This window comes from Cynocephalus volans, chromosome 13 (genome assembly GCF_027409185.1).
Source record: "Cynocephalus volans isolate mCynVol1 chromosome 13, mCynVol1.pri, whole genome shotgun sequence".
Taxonomy (NCBI): domain Eukaryota; kingdom Metazoa; phylum Chordata; class Mammalia; order Dermoptera; family Cynocephalidae; genus Cynocephalus; species Cynocephalus volans.
This window is the reverse complement of record NC_084472.1, coordinates 109327355-109333136: the sequence shown is the minus strand read 5'-3', so window position 1 is coordinate 109333136 and position 5782 is coordinate 109327355.

Genomic DNA, 5782 nt, shown 5'->3' with positions numbered 1-5782 from the left:
GTGTGTAGACTTGGTCCTGCAGGGTAGGAGATATCAGAGATTTTTTAAGCAGAGCAATGACGTAATTAGAGCTGCTTTCTAGAAAGATGACTGGTGGCTGTGGCGTTTAGGGATGAGTTGGGGGAGGGCAAGCCTGAGGTAGGGAGACCGGCCCGGCTTAGTGTCACTCCTGAGCTAAACTCTGGGCCCACAGGGAATAATACGGGAGCCACTGGCCACGGGTGGACATCGAGCACTTGAAACGAAGCTAGTCCGCGCTGAGGCCTGCTGCAAGTATAAGAAACACACTGGAGTTCAAAGACGTCGTGTCGAAAAAGGCATGTATACTATCTCAATAATTTGCTTTTATATTGATTACATGTTGAAATGATATATTGGGTTAAGTAAAATAAATTATTAAAATTAATTTCACCTATTTCTTTTTACTTTTTTTTATAGGACTACTAGATATTTATATACATGTGGTTTGCGGCAGAGGGGCTGCAAGCCAGACATTGGGGATATGGTAGGAGCCCTAGCCTGGGCTGAGGGATGTGGGTTCTAGCCCTAGTGCTGCCACTAAATAGCTACCCAGGCTGGACAAATCTCCTTCCACTTCTGGGCCGCAGCTCCATTACCTGTCAGGTGAGGGGGAGGGTTTAAAGATCTTTGAGGGTATGTCTTTGACAAACTCCCTGCTGAATTCTGTTTCCCACCCAGCCATATCACCTATGGAGATTTCTACCTCTTTCTAGAGCAGGGACTCATTCATATCAAGTCTTGTAGTCAAGTACAAAGGGACACAGAAAAAAATCCAAAGTGTTTTTTTCTTACCCTCACAGTCAACCCAACACTTCAGACACTGCATGTGTATAGTGGATGGAATGATGACCCCTCAAAACTCATTGAAGTTTGAATTGTGTCACCCCCAAGTTTTATGGCTTAGAAACTTAGCCCCCACTGTGACTGTTAGAGGGTGGGAAATCCTATTATGGTAATTAAAAGGTGGAGCCTTGAAGAGGTGATTGGATTGTAGGACCGTGCAGTAGTGAATGGATTAAAAATGGTGGCCAGGGACGTGGTTCTGAGGGCTTTAAAAGAACAGGAGAGTCTGTCTTTCTCTCTCTCTGCTCTCTCTACTTCCACCATCTTGCAATGTGAGACCCCTGGGTCACTGTTGCCACCACCAGATGGTCTTTGGTCTTTCCAGTCTCAAAAACTGTAAACAATAAATTTTGTATTTCTTTATAAATAACCCAGTTTCAAGTATTTTGTAATAAGCAATAGGAACAAACTAATACAATATGTGAGGGTTTTTCCCACACACCAACCAAGCAGCTCAGTGCTGCGGGTTCTCTGGCGGACACCAGCTGCATGTCCTCTAATTCAATTCAATTCTAACACTATCTGCCTGGAGATAACTTCAGATCTCACAGGGTGAGGGCTCAGTTCCATAAGATTGCCCCCCACTTTAATGCCAGTCACAAGCACAGATCACAAGCTGTGCTTCTGACCAGCCAGTTGTAAATTGGGGTTCCCATGACCCCTTCCTTGGGTTTGATTAATTTGCTCACAGAACTCAGGGGAACATCTTACTTACGTTTACTGGTTTATCAAAGAGGCTATTATGAAGGATACAGATGAACAGCCAGATGGAGATGTGTAAGAAGGGGCGTGGAGCTTCTATGCCCTCTCTGAGCTTGCCACCTTCCAGGAAGCACCACGTCTTCAGCTATCCAGAAGCATGCTGGGAAATAGATCTCCTGCCCTATTTCCTGATGGCCTAATCCAGCTGGAAGACAAAGGACAAGGGAGCCTATTGATGCATGCCTCTAGGTCAACCTCCTGAGACACAGAGCAGGGTAGAAAAGGGTGGAGAGTGGATCTAAAGTGGCAACAGACGATTCCAGCACAGTGGACTAGAGAAAAAGTAGGGAGGGGGTGTGGAGAAGCATAGAGCAAATCGTGGTCTTGAACAAATGTGTGTGAGTGTGTGTGCGCACGCAGGAAGTGTGTTCAGTATCATGATGCACTCTTCTTGCTTTGGGAGTGAGGGCTGTGATCTATGTCCATAATCCCCTCATGCATAAGGTGAGGAGTCAGGGTCCCTAGTTCCCAAATGTTCTTTCCTGTTACATTTCTTGCTGTGTAATGGAGATGAAAAAAGGATTACTCAAAGCACCATGAATGTGATGAGAAGCCCAAAGGGACTGTGCCTCAGCAACTCCTCTTTTAGAAGGAGAAAAATGGGTACAACCCCGATTCAAAGTTAGCTTCTGTTTTTCATTGTAAAGACAAGCAAGTCTCATAAGAAAAATTAGTTGATTTAATCATTACAAAAGGACACAAAAACATGGGCAGTGTTATAAAAGTTATCTATGGCTAAGTATAGCTTAAACAGTGGAAAATAGTAACATCAGTAAAATTAACAACATGACATTCCAAAGTACAATTTGTGAAAAGCTAAGTTGGTCAAACTGGACTCATTATCTAAAGTATAACCCCTCCTTAAATGATATAAGCAAAAGCTGCATTCTTCTGATAAAATCTAATTATAATTATCTCTCAAGTTTCCACTAACAGACAGCTTGCCCCTAGCAAACATTTTTTTCACACCTTTCCCTTCAGCAATTCTTAAAATCTCTTAACAGGATCAGTATGGCAACCACCTGTTAGCTCTAAAATCATGTGTACAATCCCATACCCAAGCAGTGATTAGAGTTGATTAGATAGGCTGTTGCCATCCTATCGACAGACTGTTGTCTCCTAAACCGAGGACTTTTGTCCCATACCTGCATTTACCTAAAAACCCTATTCTAAAAATCAAATGAGCATCAAGATTTCTAACCCTCTACACTTTCCCACACCCAAGTACCTCTTCCATTCACAGGTTGATGCCTGAAATTCTCCCATTTTAGCTTTTGTTCTTTTTGCTAAACGTTATGCAAACTGTAAATGTGTCCTTGACATGGGTGATAGCGCAAGGAAGAAAGAAATGAAATGGATGTTCTTTGAGCTTCTTTGCATGGATGGAATCACTGACACGTCACCACAACCTTATAAAGCAAGTATTATTATCCTCACTTCACTCATGAGGAAAATGAGGTGTGTGAAATGGTGGTGGTGGTGGTGGGGTTAGCCTGCCCATGCCCAAAGCCCAAGTTTAAGTATTTTTATAACCTTCTTAGTCCAAAGCTCATATACTTAACCACTACACCAGTGATTCCCAAACTTTGGAGCTTCACATTAGCTGAGGAGCTTGTGAAGTAGGTGGGATCTCTAGCTGACAGTAGGTGTTCATCTGAGAAGGGGGGAAAGCCACCCCAAAGAAGAGAGCACACAGGAGAGGCAAGTACAGTGTGCTAGTCTGCTTGGGCTGCCACAACAAAATACCAAGACTGAGTGGCTTATACAACAGACATTTATTTTTCACAGTTCTGGAGGCTGTGAAGTCCAAGATCAAGATGCCAACATAGCTAGTTCCCGGGGAGGGCCCTCTTCCTGGGTGTAGATTGCTGCCTTTTCACTATGTCCTCCTAGGACAGAGAGAGAAGAGAGAGAGAGAATGCTCTGGGGTCTCTTGCTCTTATAAAGACACTACTCACATCATGGGGGCCCTACCTCACCTAAACCTAATGACTTCCCAAAGGCCCCACCTCCCAATGCCATTACATTCGGGTCAGGGCTTCAACATATGAATTTGGAGGGACAGAACACAAATGCTCCATGACAGATAGGCCTAGGGTGGGTCTACCTTGCTCCTCTGGGTGATGACAGTGGCCCTTCTCCCAAACCCCCAGGAAGGGACATAGGGTAACTGCCTTCCTTTTCCCTTCCCCTGACTCCAGCTGAACCAGGACATTCAGACTTCTATCCTCACTGGATCTCATAGAAAGCAACACAGTCATTGGTGACATACAGATGCTTATGGGGTTAAGTCCCAATAGACCTATCATAAGTTGAAACTATGGTGAGTCAAAAATGCATTTACTATGCTAACCTACCAAACATCCTGGCTTAGCCTAGCCCACCTTAGACACATTCGGAACCCTGACCTCAGCCACAGTTGGGCAAACTCATCCAACACGGAGCCTATTTTATACCGAAGTGTGGAACATGTGTAAGTTATACAACACTGTACTGAGAGTGAAGAACAGAACGGCGGTAGGTACCTGAAGGACGCTTTCTGCTCAACGCGTGGCTCTCGCACCATCAGAAGGTCAGAAATCGAGGCTGAACCATCCGAGACAGGGACCGTGTGTGTTTGAAAAGACCCCGAAGCTGACGGTCCATGTTAATCCCGGGTTTTGTAGACAAAGAACTCTGGGTTCAAAGTCCACTTTCAATCTATGTGTCGTGCACAGATGACTCTGAAATCCAGTTTCCTCGTGTGTAAAACAGGTAACAAACAAACAAACAAACAAACAAAAACATCTATTTATGCAAAACTGCAGGGCACCGTGGTGGACTGAGAGTGAACATAGAGCTGTTTAGAAGCCTGTGTCCTGGTCCCCAAGCCCGGGCTTCTGCCTGCGACCCTCCATTTCCTTCATTTGAGGCACAGCATGTGACATTCACCAAGTGTCCCTGCGCACTGGGGGCCTCGCCCTGCCCGCAATAGCCGTCCCCAAACTCTGGGTCAGAGGGCTGCGTGTGCACGAGAAAGCACGTGCACAATAAAAAGAGAAGAAAGACACGGGAGTGTGACGGAAAGCGGGGTGGCCGCAGCGCGCTCGTCCGAGGCCTCCCGGAGCGCGGGAAGAGCTGGCGGCGCCCGGGGGCGGCCCACGCGCGTGCGCGGCTCAGCCCGACGCTCCGGCCCGTTTGCTGCCGGACGGAGCGGAGCGCCCCCTAGCGGCCTCCCCGGACGCACGGGTTTCGCTAGTCAGGGAATATTCTAGGTGCTGGGAATGTGGCAGTGAAGCAAACAAGCCAAGTCCTGGAGTGTTCTTTTTCTAGACTAATTCTGTACCTGGTTAGTAACTCCCATCTGGACCCCTGAGGCTTGTGAGTTGCTCCAGCTTTAGTTTTGCCAAAAGGGATTTCTAAAGCTGTCGCTCACAGAACCCAAATAAGATCAAACTAGACAATCTTGTAATATTTTGGTGCAACTTTGAGGACTGAAGTTTTTGGGTCAATTTTAAGTGACTCATTGTGCCTTAGTGACCTTTCCTTTTATTTTAGATTCTGATTTTCATGGGATTTTTGTTTGTTCACGGGTTCATTTACCACTTCCAGGGATTCCTCTAGTTCTTCACCCTCCAAAACAGTAGACTCTGGTCACTTATGGCTATTTACATTTAAGCTCATTACGATTAAATAGAATTTGAAATCAGTTTCTTGGTTGCACTATTCGCGTTTCCCATGCTCAATGCCCACAGATGACTAGTGGCTATGTCACTGGAAAGTGCAGACATATCATCTTTCCATCACGGGAGCCTCTGGTGAACCACACTGTGAGCTGCGATGGAGACCCAGTTGAGAGAATGTCCCGTTAGTCGGTGTGCAGGTGTAACCCACCTACAGCAGTTCCCCAATGATTGGAAGTGGCCTCTGGCTGGGCTGTAAGGAAAACAGGGTGTGTGAGTGGGAAGAGCTGACTTCTTGCTCTTTGTTAACCCTGTTGGGAGAGGTGCCTACTCCCTCTGTTCTCCTTTGGCTCAGTCTCTCATCGAGTGCCTGTCAGTCCAACGGAGGGAGCTGGTCCCCAAGCCTATGAGCCCTGTGGTTGCTTCTTCCTTGGGAGCTCAACTGTGCCAAAGCTTTGCCCCTCTGCCCCCTTGGCCCTGGGCTGCCAGCTCTG